Source organism: Lissotriton helveticus, chromosome 4_2, assembly GCF_964261635.1.
Source record: "Lissotriton helveticus chromosome 4_2, aLisHel1.1, whole genome shotgun sequence".
Lineage (NCBI taxonomy): Eukaryota > Metazoa > Chordata > Amphibia > Caudata > Salamandridae > Lissotriton > Lissotriton helveticus.
This window is the reverse complement of record NC_136064.1, coordinates 56789098-56804896: the sequence shown is the minus strand read 5'-3', so window position 1 is coordinate 56804896 and position 15799 is coordinate 56789098. Positions and strand designations below refer to the sequence as shown.

At 47.7% G+C, this 15799-nt stretch overlaps 1 long non-coding RNA gene and 1 pseudogene across 2 annotated transcripts in view; both read right to left on the bottom strand.

The window, feature by feature from the left end:
- Positions 1–10855, bottom strand: part of LOC144752142 (uncharacterized) — a 39696-nt pseudogene extending 28841 nt beyond the window's left edge.
- LOC144752194 (uncharacterized) overlaps positions 1–15799 on the bottom strand; it is a 659734-nt gene that overhangs the window by 440988 nt on the left and 202947 nt on the right. The window lies entirely within an intron of this gene.

Below are 15799 nucleotides of genomic sequence, written 5' to 3'. Positions count from 1 at the left end.
TGCCAGGGTGCTAGAAGCACAAGACCTGATTACCTCCACGTCCGTCTTCCCGCCCATTCCGACCTCATGAGCAGCTCGCCCGCTCCACAGAAACTCATTATCTAGCTACGGTCAAAATAGTTCCCCCAATATGGCGCTGCCTACCCAGCATGCATAAAGGCACCATGACAGCCTGAGAATACCAAAGAAACTCAAAAGAAAGCAAAAAAAGCAAAAACAATCACCAGAACCAGAAAAGAGGGAGGGAAGAATGTGCCCAATAACGGAATAGCAAGACCAGGACTCGGAGTAATGAAGATTACTGGTGAGTAACCGGGCATTAAGTGATTACTACCTGGATCCAGGTGGTTGCTGCATGACCTTCATCACACCCTTGTAATCCTGACTCTCCTCATGGACAAGAATCAACCTCACTTTCATCGACTCTGCCAGTCACTGAGGTTGCTGAAGATCCAACGCAGCCAGCGGCAAATGACTCTCATTCTAGTGAAATTGATGGTTATATTCCTCTGGGTGACAAAAAATATCCTATATCAGTCCATCACCACCTCCGTTTCCTGCCCCTGATAGATCCTGACTTCAACACAAGACTGACATCAAACATCAAATGGTGGGTGGTGACTTCATAACTCGTGTTTTTTGCCCATGTTGCACGTCTTGGTCTGCTGTTTGAGAGTTACTAAAATCATTTTAATAATTGGTCGGGGATTGTTAGAAAAGAAAGGGGCTTTCTAGTTGCCAATGGTTTGCCCTTTGTCCAAATAGGGACACTTCCTTCTAGTCAGGATAAGGGGGATACCCTTCTAAAATAAACCCTGCTCACCTCCTTGGTAGCTTGGCATGAGCAGTCAGGCTTATCTCTGAGGCAATGTGTAAAGCATTTGGACATAACATGCAGTAATGAAGTAAAAACACTACAAAAGGACACCACACCAGTTTTAGTAAAATAACCAATATGTAAATGTGCAAACATGATCAAAATGATAAAAGACCAACATACAGTAATCAAAAATATGCACTTTGCAAGAATGACTTTAAAATGCAGTTCCTTAAAGTCGGCAGCTCCGTCCGGGGCAACTGCGTTGTTGAAAACAAGACTCCAACAGTTCCAGCTGACCATGTCAGTGCGGTTCGGCGTCAGTGTAAGCAGACTCGCAAACAGTACCTGTGGTTCCAGTCGACTGCATCGGTGAGGGCCAGTCGTAGCAACCGTCTTGGTTGTGATGTGAAGCGTAGCCGTACTCTCAAGCCACGGTTCAGGCAGCAGCTCAGTGACGGTCATACAGTGGCATCAGCGAGACCAGGGTTGTGGCAAAGCGTTCCAGCGCTCTTTGCGGTGCTGACAGGTCACGGTGCAAGTGGCAGTGCCGGTTGATTGGAGCTGAGGTCGGTCGGCCGAGAATGCGGTGTGGGGTGGTGCGTCATGTGCCTCACGAGCAGTGCCCGAATCCATAATGCAGTCACAAGTGTCAAGGTCAGCATGAAGAGATGTCGTAGGTGAGACCAAGGCGGCAGAGTGAGGCAGGGCGGTGCGGTACCCACAGGTCGTGGTGCAAGCAGAGGCTTGGTGGCGGTGGCAGTCGTCGGTGAGCCCAGGGTTGGACCCAGATCTCTTGACTGGGGGTAAATGTTTTGATTTGTTCTGCATTCCGTCCATCAATTGTGTGTCTTTTGCTTTCTCACCCTAAGTGCGCCAGGTATGCCCAGACGTGGGTCCTGGGCTCACTGTGCCACTGGAATCAAGCTATACTGGCTGAAGAGGGGTGAAACCCCGAAACTGGTCCTAGGATGCCTGTTTCTGGTCCATGGAGGACATGGCTTGGCAGTTCGGGCTGGACTGTTTCCATGAGGTACAGGGTCAAGACTGATTTGCATATGGCCAGGTCTAAACTGGGGTGGCATGGTGAGCAAAAGAATGTTGGATTTAATCCAGATCTCTTGACTGGGGGTGAATGTATTGATTTGTTCTGCATTCCGTCCATCAATTGTGTGTCTTTTGCTTTCTCGCCCTAAGTGCGCCAGGTATGCCCAGACGTGGGTCCTGGGCTCACTGTGCCACTGGAATCAAGCTATCCTGGCTGAAGAGGGGTGAAACCACAAAACCGTTCCTAGGATGCTTGTGTCCGGTCCAGGGAGGACCTGGCTTGGCAGTTCGGGCTGGACTGTTCCCATGAGGCACAGGGTCAAGACTGATTTGCATATGACTAGGCCTAAACTGGGGTGGCATGGTGAGCAAAAGACTAATGGATTTAACCCAGATCTCTTGACTGGGGGTGAATGTTTTGATTTGTTCTGCATTCCATCCATCAATTGTGTGTCTTTTGCTTTCTCGCCCTAAGTGCGCCAGGTATGCCCAGACATGGGTCCTGGGCTCACTGTGCAACTGGAATCAATCTATCCTGGCTGAAGAGGGGTGAAACCCCGAAACCAGTTCTAGGATGCTTGTTTCCAGTCCAGGGAGGACCTGGCTTGGCAGTTCAGGCTGGACTGTTCCCATGAGGCACAGGGTCAAGACTAATTTGCATATGGCCAGGTCTAAACTGGGGTGGCATGGTGAGCAAAAGACTGATGGATTTAACCCAGATTTCTTGACTGGGAGTGAATGTTTTGATTTGTTCTGCATTCCGTCCATCAATTGTGTGTCTTTTGTTTTCTCGCCCTAAGTGCGCCAGGTATGCCCAGACATGGGTCCTGGGCTCACTGTGCCACTGGAATCAATCTATCTTGGCTGAAGAGGGGTGAAACCCCGAAACCAGTACTAGGATGCTTGTTTCCGGTCCAGGGAGGACTTGGCTTGGCAGTTCAGGCTGGACTGTTCCCATGAGGCACAGGGTCAAGGCTGATTTGCATATGGCCAGGTCTAAACTGGGGTGGCATGGTGAGCAAAAGAATGATGGATTTAACCTAGATCTCTTTACTGGGGGTGAATGTTTTGATTTGTTCTGCATTCCGTCCATCAATTGTGTGTCTTTTGCTTTCTCGCCCTAAGTGCGCCAGGTATGCCCAGACGTGGGTCCTGGGCTCACTGTGCCACTGGAATCAAGCTATCCTGGCTGAAGAGGGGTGAAACCCCGAAACCGGTCCTAGGATGCTTGTTTCTGGTCCAGAGAGGACCTGGCTTGGCAGTTCGGGCTGGACTGTTTCCATGAGGCACAGTGTCAAGACTGATTTGCATATGGCCAGGTCTAAACTGGGGTGGCATGGTGAGCAAAATAATGATGGATTTAACCCAGATCTCTTGAATGGGGGTGAATGTTTTGATTTGTTCTTCATTCCGTCCATCAATTGTATGTCTTTTTCTTTCTCGCCCTAAGTGTACCAGGTATGCCCAGGCGTGGGTCCTGGGCTCATTGTGCCACTGGAATCAAGCTATCCTGGCTGAAGAGGGGTGAAACCCCGAAACCGGTCCTAGGATGCTTGTTTCTGGTCCAGGGAGGACCTGGCTTGGCATTTCGGGCTGGACTGTTCCCATGAGGCACAGGGTCAAGACTGATTTGCATTTGGCCAGGTCTAAACTGGGGTGGCATGGTGAGCAAAAGAATGTTGGATTTAACCCAGATCTCTTGACTGGGGTTGAATGTTTTGATTTGTTCTGCATTCTGTCTATCAATTGTGTGTCTTTTGCTTTCTCGCCCTAAGTGCGCCAGGTATGCCCAGACGTGGGTCCTGGGCTCACTGTGCCACTGGAATCAAGCTATCCTGGCTGAAGAGGGGTGAAACCCCGACACCTGTCCTAGATTGCTTGTTTCTGGTCCAGGGAGGACCTGGCTTGGCAGTTCGGGCTGGACTGTTTCCATGTAGCACAGGGTCAAGACTGATTTGCATATGGCCAGGTCTAAACTGGGGTGGCATGGTGAACAAAATAATGATGGATTTAACCCAGATCTCTTGAATGGGGGTGAATGTTTTGATTTGTTCTTCATTCCGTCCATCAATTGTATGTCTTTTTCTTTCTCGCCCTAAGTGCGCCAGGTATGCCCAGGCGTGGGTCCTGTGCTCACTGTGCCACTGGAATCAAGCTATCCTGGCCGAAGAGGGGTGAAACCCCGAAACCGGTCCTAGGATGCTTGTTTCTGGTCCAGGGAGGACCTGGCTTGGCAGTTCGGGCTGGACTGTTCCCATGAGGCACAGGGTCAAGACTGATTTGCATATGGCCATGTCTAAACTGGGGTGGCATGGTGAGCAAAAGAATGTTGGATTTAACCCAGATCTCTTGACTGGGGTTGAATGTTTGGATTTGTTCTGCATTCTGTCCATCAATTGTGTATCTTTTGCTTTCTCGCCCTAAGTGCGCCAAGTATGCCCAGACGTGGGTCCTGGGCTCATTGTGGAATCAAGCTATCCTGGCTGAAGAGGGGTGAAACCCCGAAACCGTTCCTCGGATGCTTGTTTCCGGTCCAGGGAGGACCTGGCTAGCAGTTCGGGCTGGAGTGTTCCCATGAGGCACAGGGTCAAGACTGATTTGCATATGGCCAGGTCTACACTGGGGTGGCATAGTGAGCAAAATAATGATGGATTTATTCCAGATCTCTTGACTGGGGTGAATGTATTGATTTTTTCTTCATTCCCTCCATCAATTGTGTGTCTTTTGCTTTCTCGCCCTAAGTGCGCCAGGTATGCCCAGACGTGGGTCCTGGGCTCACTGTGCCACTGGAATCACGCTATCCTGGCTGAAGAGGGGTGAAACCCTGAAACCAGTCCTAGGATGCTTGTTTCCGGTCCAGGGAGGACCTGGCTTGGCAGTTCGGGCAGGACTGTTCCCATGAGGCACAGGGTCAAGACTGATTTGCATATGGCCAGGTCTAAACTGGGGTGGCATGGTGAACAAAATAATGATGGATTTAACCCAGATCTCTTGAATGGGGGTGAATGTTTTGATTTGTTCTTCATTCCGTCCATCAATTGTATGTCTTTTTCTTTCTCGCCCTAAGTGCGCCAGGTATGCCCAGGCGTGGGTCCTGTGCTCACTGTGCCACTGGAATCAAGCTATCCTGGCCGAAGAGGGGTGAAACCCCGAAACCGGTCCTAGGATGCTTGTTTCTGGTCCAGGGAGGACCTGGCTTGGCAGTTCGGGCTGGACTGTTCCCATGAGGCACAGGGTCAAGACTGATTTGCATATGGCCATGTCTAAACTGGGGTGGCATGGTGAGCAAAAGAATGTTGGATTTAACCCAGATCTCTTGACTGGGGTTGAATGTTTGGATTTGTTCTGCATTCTGTCCATCAATTGTGTATCTTTTGCTTTCTCGCCCTAAGTGCGCCAAGTATGCCCAGACGTGGGTCCTGGGCTCATTGTGGAATCAAGCTATCCTGGCTGAAGAGGGGTGAAACCCCGAAACCGTTCCTCGGATGCTTGTTTCCGGTCCAGGGAGGACCTGGCTAGCAGTTCGGGCTGGAGTGTTCCCATGAGGCACAGGGTCAAGACTGATTTGCATATGGCCAGGTCTACACTGGGGTGGCATAGTGAGCAAAATAATGATGGATTTATTCCAGATCTCTTGACTGGGGTGAATGTATTGATTTTTTCTTCATTCCCTCCATCAATTGTGTGTCTTTTGCTTTCTCGCCCTAAGTGCGCCAGGTATGCCCAGACGTGGGTCCTGGGCTCACTGTGCCACTGGAATCACGCTATCCTGGCTGAAGAGGGGTGAAACCCTGAAACCAGTCCTAGGATGCTTGTTTCCGGTCCAGGGAGGACCTGGCTTGGCAGTTCGGGCAGGACTGTTCCCATGAGGCACAGGGTCAAGACTGATTTGCATATGGCCAGGTCTAAACTGGGGTGGCATGGTGAGCAAAATAATGATGGATTTAACCCAGATCCCTTGAATGGGGGTGAATGTTTTGATTTTTTCTTCATTCCGTCCATCAATTGTATGTCTTTTGCTTTCTCGCCCTAAGTGCGCCAGGTATGCCAAGACGGCTCACTGTGCCACTTGAATCAAGCTATCCTGGCTGAAGAGGGCTGAAACCCTGAAACCAGTCCTAGGATGCTTGTTTCCGGTCCAGGGAGGACCTGGCTTGGCAGTTCGGGCAGGACTGTTCCCATGAGGCACAGGGTCAAGACTGATTTGCATATGGCCAGGTCTAAACTGGGGTGGCATGGTGAGCAAAATAATGATGGATTTAACCCAGATCCCTTGAATGGGGGTGAATGTTTTGATTTTTTCTTCATTCCGTCCATCAATTGTATGTCTTTTGCTTTCTCGCCCTAAGTGTGCCAGGTATGCCAAGACGGCTCACTGTGCCACTTGAATCAAGCTATCCTGGCTGAAGAAGGGGGAAACCCCGAAACCGGTCCTAGGATGCTTGTTTCTGGTCCAGGGAGGACCTGGCTTGGCAGTTTGGGCTGGACTGTTCCCATGAGGCACAGGGTCAAGACTGAGTTGCATATGGCCAGGTCTAAACTGGGGTGACATGGTGAACAAAATAATGATGGATTTAAACCAGATCTCTTGGCTGGGGGTGAATGTTTTGATTTGTTCTGCATTCCGTCCACCAATTGTGTGTCTTTTGCAATCCATAATGCAGTCACAAGTGTCAAGGTCAGCATAAAGTGATGTCGTAGGTGAGACCAAAGCAGCAGAGTAAACGAGATGGTGCGGAGTGCGGTACCCACAGGTCATGGTGCAAGCAGATGCTTGGTGCCGGTGGCAGTCGTCGGTGAGCCCAGGGTTGGGGTGCGAAGTCCAGCGGTGCCTTCTGTGGTGCCTTCAGGACATGGAGCAAGCAGCGGTGTCAATGACGGTGTTGGCTGCTTTCCCCCCACTGTGGCAACTGAAAGAAAAATAGTTACTTACCTGTAATCTGTGGTTCTCCAGTATTGGTGTCTTTCATAGATTCACATGCCTGAATCATTCCCCGTCGTCGGAGTGGGAGTCCCACGGTACATAAAAAAGCAATAATATGCCTATAGAAAAACCAAAACCTTGGTAATAACAAACCAGGAAGTAAAGTAGCCCCAAGCTACAGTGCACAGAACTTCCACACTCATGACTATCCTAGTCATTTTGTTAGTCCAAACTGCAGCCAATCAGGCGACAGCACCCACCAGAATGTTCTCCTCAGAGGCTCAGGCTCTCAGATTTTCTCGCACAGGAGTCGAACCAAGTAATTGCCTGAGGGAGCCTCTGAGGGGAGGTGGGCGGGTGCATGTGAATCTATGAAAGACACCAATACTGGAGAACCACAGATTACAGGTAAGTAACTATTGTTCTTCTCCAGTATTGGGGTGTCTTTCATAGATTCTCATGCCTGAATCAGAGTAGATAGCAGTACAAGAAAAAACAACATGCTCGTAAGACGCTTACAATATACAGTAGATATGCATGCAAGGTAATAACTAATAACATGTTAGAAGCGTCTAAACAAGAGCATAGAGGAGGAGGGAGAACAGAGGCTCACCTTATCTGAAAAGATTGCGAAGAACTGCTCTTCCCACCGAAGCATCTGTATCACTTGCTGAGTCCAGACAGTAGTGCCTTGTAAAAGTGTGCCTGCTGGACCACGTTGCCGCCCTGCAGATCTGAAGAAGAGGCACACCAGCGAATAAAGCGGTGGAAGAGGATACCGCTCTTGTAGAATGCGCTCTTGGTAAGGACTGCAAGGGTCTTCCTGCTTGTTGATGACAGAGTCCAATTGCTGAAGAGACCCATCTGGCTATAGTCTGCTTGGATACCGTGCACCCCTGGCACAGTCTTCCATAGGCCACAAACAGTTGGTCTGTCTTGCGAACAGTTGCTGTTCTTTGAAGGTAGAACCTGAGACATCTTCTGATGTCTAAAGAGTGTAAAGCTCTTTCAGCCGGCGATTGTGCATTTGGAAAAAATGTCTTGAGGATCACCGGCTCATTTAGGTGAAAATCCGATGGAACCTTGGGCATGTACCTAGGATTGGTACGTAGCACCACTGAATCTGATGTAAATTGTAAGAAAGGCGGTTTTGAAGTGAATGCCTGAATGTCACTGACCCTTCTAGCTGATGTTAAAGCCAATAGCAAATAGACTTTCCAAGTAAGAAACTTGAGATCAATCTTATGGATAGGCTCAAAGGGGTGACGCATGAGTTGGGCTAGCACCACATTCAAATGCCAAGATGGAGGAGGTCGCCGAATTGGAGGGAAGATACGAACGAGACCTTTAAAGAATTGTTGGATTATTCTTGAAGAAAACAGAGAGTTTGATCCGTCCTGACAAAATCTGGAAATGGCCGCTAGAAATACTTTAAGGGTAGAATGTGCCTAACCCGATCTAGCCAAATGCAGAAAGAAAGGCAAGATTTGTTCTGGCCTAGCATGAATGGGATGCAGATCAACAGCTTGACACCAGGCACAGAAACGCTTCCATTTGAGTTTGTAGGTCTTAATCGTTGATGGCGTCCTAGCATTAGCGAGAACTTCTTGACAATCTTGAGGAATGTCTAAGTGGGCGAATTCATTGTGTTGAGGAGCCAAGCTGATAATTTCAAAGAAACTGAGTCCGGATGGTATACTTGGCCCTCTTGAATTGTCAGGAGATTCGGTATTCGAGGCAGCTGTATTGGCCTGCACTCCGACAGGAGGAGAAGCTCGGTGAACCAATATTGTTGGGGCCACCTTGGAGCAATCAGGATTAGACGACATGGTTGTCTCCTCATCTTCCTGATGACCTTGGGAATTAAAGGAATCGGCGGAAAGGCGTATGCAAATATCCGACACCAGTTCATCGAAAGGGCATCCCCGCATGAGTTCCTGTGGGGAATCCAGCTTGCAAAGCGTGGGCATTTCCGGTTCTGACTCGTCGCAAACAAATCCAGGTCGAGGTGACCCCACTCTTGGAATATTTGATCCAGGGTAGGCTGATGTAACTCCCATTCGTGATTGCATGCAGTAGACCTGCTGAGGGAGTCCGCTAGCACATTGGCAACTCCTGGAACATGGACCGCCGACAGATTGATGTTGTGATCCAGGGCCCAATTCCAAATCTCTTGTGCTTGATTGGATAATCGGGCCGACCTTGTGCCTCCCTGTTTGTTCAGGTAATGCATGCTGGTTGTGTTGTCTGTTCGAATTAGAACTGTGGAACCTTCTAAAATTGCTTGAAAATATTTCAGGGCGAGAAAAATGGCTCGTAACTCTAGGAGGTTTATGTGCCACTTTTTCTGCTGTATGTTCCATTTGCCACTGATTGCCACTCCCTGGAGGTGGGCCCCCCAGCCCTCCAGAGAAGCATCTGTGGTCACAATGAATCTGGGCACTTCTGTCAGGAATGCACATCCCACCTGTAGGTTGCACCGTTGCGACCACCATTGAATGGAGTTCCTCATCGAGGGGTTATCTTGATAATGTCTTCGAATGAGCCCACTGAAGACTGAGTTCCTCTTGCAAAGGCCTCATTCTTAGGCGACAGTTGGGGATGAGAGGAATACAGGACGAGATCATCCCTAGGAAGGATTTGAACTTGCGAACAGAAACGCACTTTCTTGTTAGTAATGTAGAAGCCACCTTGTGAATCTTTATCTGCCTTTCTCTTGAAATGAAAACTTGGGCGAGCTTCGTGAACAGCGTCGCTCCCAAGAAAGACTTTCTTTGGGATGGAGTCAGATGAGACTTCTCGAAATTCACTGAGAAACCCAGGCTCTGAAGTAGTGATAGACATCTTTGAATGTGGGTTCTTGCTGTGACGAAAGAACTGGCCTTGATAAGGCAGTCGTCCAAATATGGATACATTTGAATTCCTTCCAGTCGCAGGTGGGCCGCTACAGGAGCTAACATCTTTGTAAAAACTCTGGGGGCTGAACGTAGTCCAAAGGGAAGAACTTTGAACTGGAATTCCCTGCCAGCCACTCTGAACCGTAAGAACTTCCGGTGTCTGGGAAAAATGGGCACATTGAAGTATGCGTCCTGAAGGTCGAGTGTTGCCATGTGATCCCCTTCTGAAAGAAATTGGAGGATTTCTTGAAGTGTTAACATCCGGAAGGATAATTTTTTGAGGTATTTGTTGAGGGCACGCAGGTCGAGGATGGGGCGCTATTCCCCCGACTTCTTGCGAATCAGGAAAAATCTCGAATAAAATCCTTTCCCTCTCTGATGTTGAGATACCCTTTCGATTGCTCCTTTCCGAATCATGGAATGTATTTGGGAGAACAGCTCCTTGAGATGAGCTGGTGGTGGACCTTTTGGGGGAGAATTTGGAGGGGCTTTGACGAATTCTAGAATATGACCCCTGGATACCACGTCCAGGACCCATCTGTCCGTAGTAATGTTGGACCAATTTGAGAAGTATAGGGATATTATTCCTCCAATTTGCTTCAGGTTGGGTAGAAGTGGTGGCAGGATGTATTTCTCACTTGTTCTTGTTGTTGTCTCTTCCTCGATAAGAGGTTTTTCCTCTCGACTGTAATTACCTCTCCTTTGACCATACGTCTGTTGTCGGTATGGTTGGTATCTTTGGTTACCTTGTGAGTTGTTGTAGGAACGCTGTTGTGAATAACTTCCTCTGTTAGAGAAATTGCCTCTTCCTCTTGCTCCACAAAAGGAAGACTTACGAAATTGAAGAGATCCCAGCGATCGTGCGGTCTCAGTATCTTTCTTTATGGCTTGTATAGCCTCATCCACATGTTGCCCAAAAAGGAACTCTCCATCATAGGCCATGTCCATGATCTTAGATTGGACCTCCAGGCGAAAGGATGTAGATTTAAGCCATCCCTGTCTCCTCAGAACAGCTGCACCCGCCAGCTGCCTGAAACCTGTGGCTGCCACGTCCACTGCTGCATCAATAATTTCAGCTGAAACACATTCTCCCTCTTGTAAAATCTTGATAGCTTCAGCTCTATCAGGTTCTGAAAGCTTTTCAATGTAAGGCGATATGTCTGACCACATCTGCCTGTCATATCACCCAAGTATTGCAAAGGAGTTAGCGTCACGGACAGTAGTTGCCGCAATAGTGGAGACCTTCTTTCCTATTGAGTCGAGGCGTCTTCCCTCTCTATCCGGGGGAGCAGTGACCTGCGTAGCTGGATTCTTAGCTCTCCTCTGAGCCGACTGGGTAACCACTGAGTCCGTCTTAGCCTGGCCAATAAGGCATGCCGGTGACTTGGTAGGCGCCTTATATTTCTTATCTACCCGAGGTAGAAATGCAGGAAGAGAGTTTGGCGTAGCCATTATCTTAAGACCCTCCTTCCAGATAAAATCAATTATTGGGATGGTCTTGACTTGTCTTTGCGGTAAATCTTTAAAATCATATAGGAAGCCCTCATCCTGTTTAGCCTCCATTGTGATGAGGAACCTTTTTGTTGCCCTTTCCATGATTTGGTGGAAAGTCGCAATGTTAACCGGCGGAGAATCCGCTGTAGGTGGGCCAGCTGGAGAAGGAGTTTGTGCTTGATACTCATCCCACTCCGACGATACTGACTTGTCGTCCACTTCGCCTTCTTCTCGTTCCTCCTCCGAAGTATTATCACCCTGTGTATTATGAGATGGCACTGGCGAAAGAGGTATCGCAGGTTGTGTCTCCGTAGTTGGCAGCGGAGAAGCTGGTCTTGGAGGTCTTAATGCTGTCTTAGATGGCCTTGGCACAGGTGTAGAGACGTGAGAATCACCTGATTCTGATGGAGGAAATCGGTGATAATAATCGCTTAACATATATTGGAGATTATGCAAAAGGTCTAGTGGCATTTGCGTGGTAGGCTAAGACACAGGAGCCCGACCAGAGGGCTCAAGGAATTGTTCCTCCTCTTCATGCTCCTCATCCTGGAGTTTTATCAGCAGCTCAGATGGGCTTGTGGCTGCACGGAAAGTGTCATCCTCATAGGATTCCTCTTCCTCAGAATCCAGCAACCTTCCTGGCAATTTTAACGGAGATAGAGTTGTTAAAGATGAACCACGCCTTTCTAAAAGTGAAGCTGAGGTAGACGGCGAAGGCAGCGGTATTGTGGATGGCTTGGCTGACCATACTTGCATTTCCGTACAGGTTGACAGTGGGGGCGTCGATGGTGCCGCCGTCGACGGTAAAACCCTGTATTCAACTGCGGAGCAAGAACCTTCGTCGACAGTAATGTTATCGTCGACAATGATGTCGTCGACGTGGGTGTCTTCTTCGTCGACGATGGCGTTGTCGACGGGAGCGTCTTTTTCGTCGATGATGGGGTCGTCGACGGGAGTGCCTCTTTCGTCAACGAGGATGTCGACGGACGTATCTTCTTCGTCTACGGTAACGTCGTCGACGAGGCTGTCGTCAACGGTAATGAAATCTTCGTCGACGAGGACGCCATCGACGGGAGGACTATCTTCGTCGACGGCAAGATATTCGTCGATGCTTGTGTCGATGACGGAGTACTCGTCGACGGTACCTTCAGGATCCTCGTCGACGGTGGAGCGTCGACGATTGATGGTACTATCTTCGTCGACGAGATGGATCGAACTTGGACGTTAACCAACGTCAACGGTGAGGAGGCTGTAGACATCATCATAGCTGGTTTAGGTGAGGAGAAAGTCACCGTAGATGCTGAGGAGGTGACAACATGAAGAGATGGTGACGGTGAAGCTGTCTTTGACGCTGAAGTGGTCAAAGGAGTAGTCTGAGGTAACTTTTTATGAGAAGCTGCTTTGGAAGATGTAGATTTTCCAGTTTTCCTTGAGGGCGTATCAGATTTAACAGGTGGATAAACCTTTTTTGAAGTAGAAGGCACGCCAGAATCCTGTGAGGATTGGGCTTTCTTCAACACCTTTGCCCCAGGAGAAGCTAACTCAACCTCAGCTTTCCTCTTCCTAGAGAAAATAGAAGACCCCGAGGCTATGCTCCCTACCTCAGAAACGGGGTTATCCTGGTCCTTTATCTTCTGGAGCCACAGGAGAAGACGACCCTCTCTGTCCCTGAGGGTTTTCTGAGGAAAGGTTCTGCAGATTTTACACTCCTTCACCTCATGATCTGGATACAGACAATATATGCATTTTTTGTGTGGATCCTCCTTAAACAGCCTTAGCTTTGCACAGGAATCACAAGCCCTAAAAAGGGATTTAGAAGTAGACATCTTTAGAAGGTAAAAAAACCAACCAAAGTAAGAGGAAAACTGAGCAGAGCTCAGGGAGACTCCCTTCACACGACGTGCGGTAGAAAATCTGAGAGCCTGAGCCTCTGAGGAGAAGATTCTGGTGGGTGCTGTCACCTGATTGGCTGCAGTTTGGACTAACAAAATGACTAGGATAGTCATGAGTGTGGAAGTTCTGTGCACTGTAGCTTAGGGCTACTTTACTTCCTGGTTTGTTATTACCAAGGTTTTGGTTTTTCTATAGGCATATTATTGCTTTTTTATGTACCGTGGGACTCCCACTCCGATGACGGGGAATGATTCAGGCATGTGAATCTATGAAAGACACCCCAATACTGGAGAACAAACAGTTCCAGGGGCAGTACCCGGAGGTAAGTGAAGTCTTTGTTATCCCAGAGACTTCGTTAACATGAGGCAAGCTCTATTTCAAGCCCTTGGAGTTACTCAACAAAAAGTGAAGAAAGTTCAGTCCAGTGCTTTCACTGCCCAAGGCAGAAGTAGCAACTGCTGGCCAACCCAGCAAAGCAACTAAAGAGAAAAGGGGCAGTACTCCTCCTGGCAGCTCTTCTCCTTGGCAGGTTCCTTGAGCCCAGCAAGTTCTAAAGTTCTGGGGTCCGGGCCCCATTATTTATCCCCAGTTATGAGCAGAGAGTTTATGTGCTCAGTCCAAACCCGTTTGGTCCTCTATGGCCCAGGTCCCTAGCAGGAGGTGGAGACAGCAATGTCCAAGGCAGAACAGCCCATTCAGGTGCAAGTAAATCTCCCACTACTCTAAATGCAGCCCAGGTCTATTCAGCCCAGCCCTGACTCATCCAGACTCTCTGGAGTCACTGCACATTCCCAGCCCCTGTCCATCCAAAGCCAGACAGTCAATCCACAAACCCAGCATAGGCACACAGTATGGCTAAGCAAGAAAATACCTGCTTTTTAAAAGTATTTCCAAACACAGGACATAAAAATCATATTTATTAAAAGAGGCATCTCTACTTTCTGAGTTCAAGCATAATAAACTCCATTTCTCTATTACCAATGGGAAGATATACTCGTAAAAAGTTATCCAGTACTTCCCATTCTATCTTATGGGACAGATAGCCTTTCAATAGTAAAAAATGAATTACTCTGCAGTTCACTATCAGGACATGTCACACACATGACCTACATTTTCAAATACAATGCACCCTGCCCCTAGGGGCACCTTGGGTCTGTCTACCTTAGGGGTGACTCACATGTAATAAAAGGGAAGGTTTAGAGCTTTGAAAGTGTATGCACTTGCCAAGTCGACATGGCAGTGGCAGGTCTGAGAACCCTTTGAAAGGCTGTTCATGTGGGTGGCACAATCGATCCTGCAGGCCCATTAGTTGCATTTGATTTACAGGCCCTGGCACTCTAAGTGCACTTTACTAAGGACTTACCAGTAAATCAAATATTTAAATCATGGAAACACTAATCCATACTGCAATTTACTATAGGAGCATTTGCACTTTAACACTGAACAGCAATGAGAAAGTGTGAAAAGACACTAAACCACATATATAAAAAACATAACTGTACACCTACATTTGGGTTTTCAAATGGGTAATGGTAAAGAGCAGTAAGAGTATTCGTAGAGTTCATGGATGGATAATGGTACAAGGTGGTAGGGGTAGTTCTTGATTTAGTGGTGAGTAGTGGCAAAGGGACGTAAGTGTAATTTGAGAGTTTAGAGGTGGCTAGTGATAAATAGTGCTAAGGGTAATTTTAGGGTTTAGAGCTGGGTAGTGATAAAGGAAGGTTAGGAGTATGTTAAAAGAGGTGCAGGTTGGGGGTCCCCCCCCCAAAAAGGAAAAAGTATATATGTTTAGGATTGAATAGTAATAAAGGGGGATATGGGTAATTTTATAAGTGGGCACTGGTAAAGGTGGGGTTCAAATCTCTCTATCTCTCTCTCGCTCTATATATATATATATATATATATATATATATATATATATATATATATATATATATATATATATATATATATATATATATATTTATATATATATATATATATATCAGCAACAAGAGGTCAATCCAGAATCACCAATGTCTCAGCGACCACACAAGGAAAAGACCAACGAATCTCAAAATACTGGCAGAAGGTAATTTATTTCGAGAAGGTTACAGCAGCGTGGCAGACGACGCGTTTCGGGCAGTTGCCCTTGTTCACATATATATATATTTTGAGTCGTGAACAGTATTGCAAGGAAGCTCTTTGTCAATTACAAGACTGTAACAATTACATGCCTACAACGGAACGAGAGTATCAGGAGAGTATCCGGAATTATCACTCCCTTGTTGATCAATGGTATGGAAAGGGCATACTAAACAGGGAGGAATACTCATTCCTACAGAACAAACAACCAAGACTACCGAGTTTTTATCACCTCCCTAAGATTCATAAACACCCCACGCAACCACCAGGGAGGCCCATAGTGTCATCCATCGGTGGGTTAACTGAGAACATGTCGAAGTTTATCGACTCATTTCTGGCACCATGGGTCACCGATTTGAGTTCCTATACCAAGGACTCCAAGGATTTTCTGAGGCAGATACAAGACGTGGAGTGGGAGGAGGATTTATTGATGATTACTATGGACATCTCGAGCCTCTACACGAGCATAAGACACCAAGACGGAATTGCAGCAGTTAAGACATTTTTGAATCTGAGACCCGCCCGCTACCTGCAACATAGTCAAATGATTTTGGACTTTATATCGTTTTGTTTGCACAACAACATTTTTATTTTCCAAGGCCA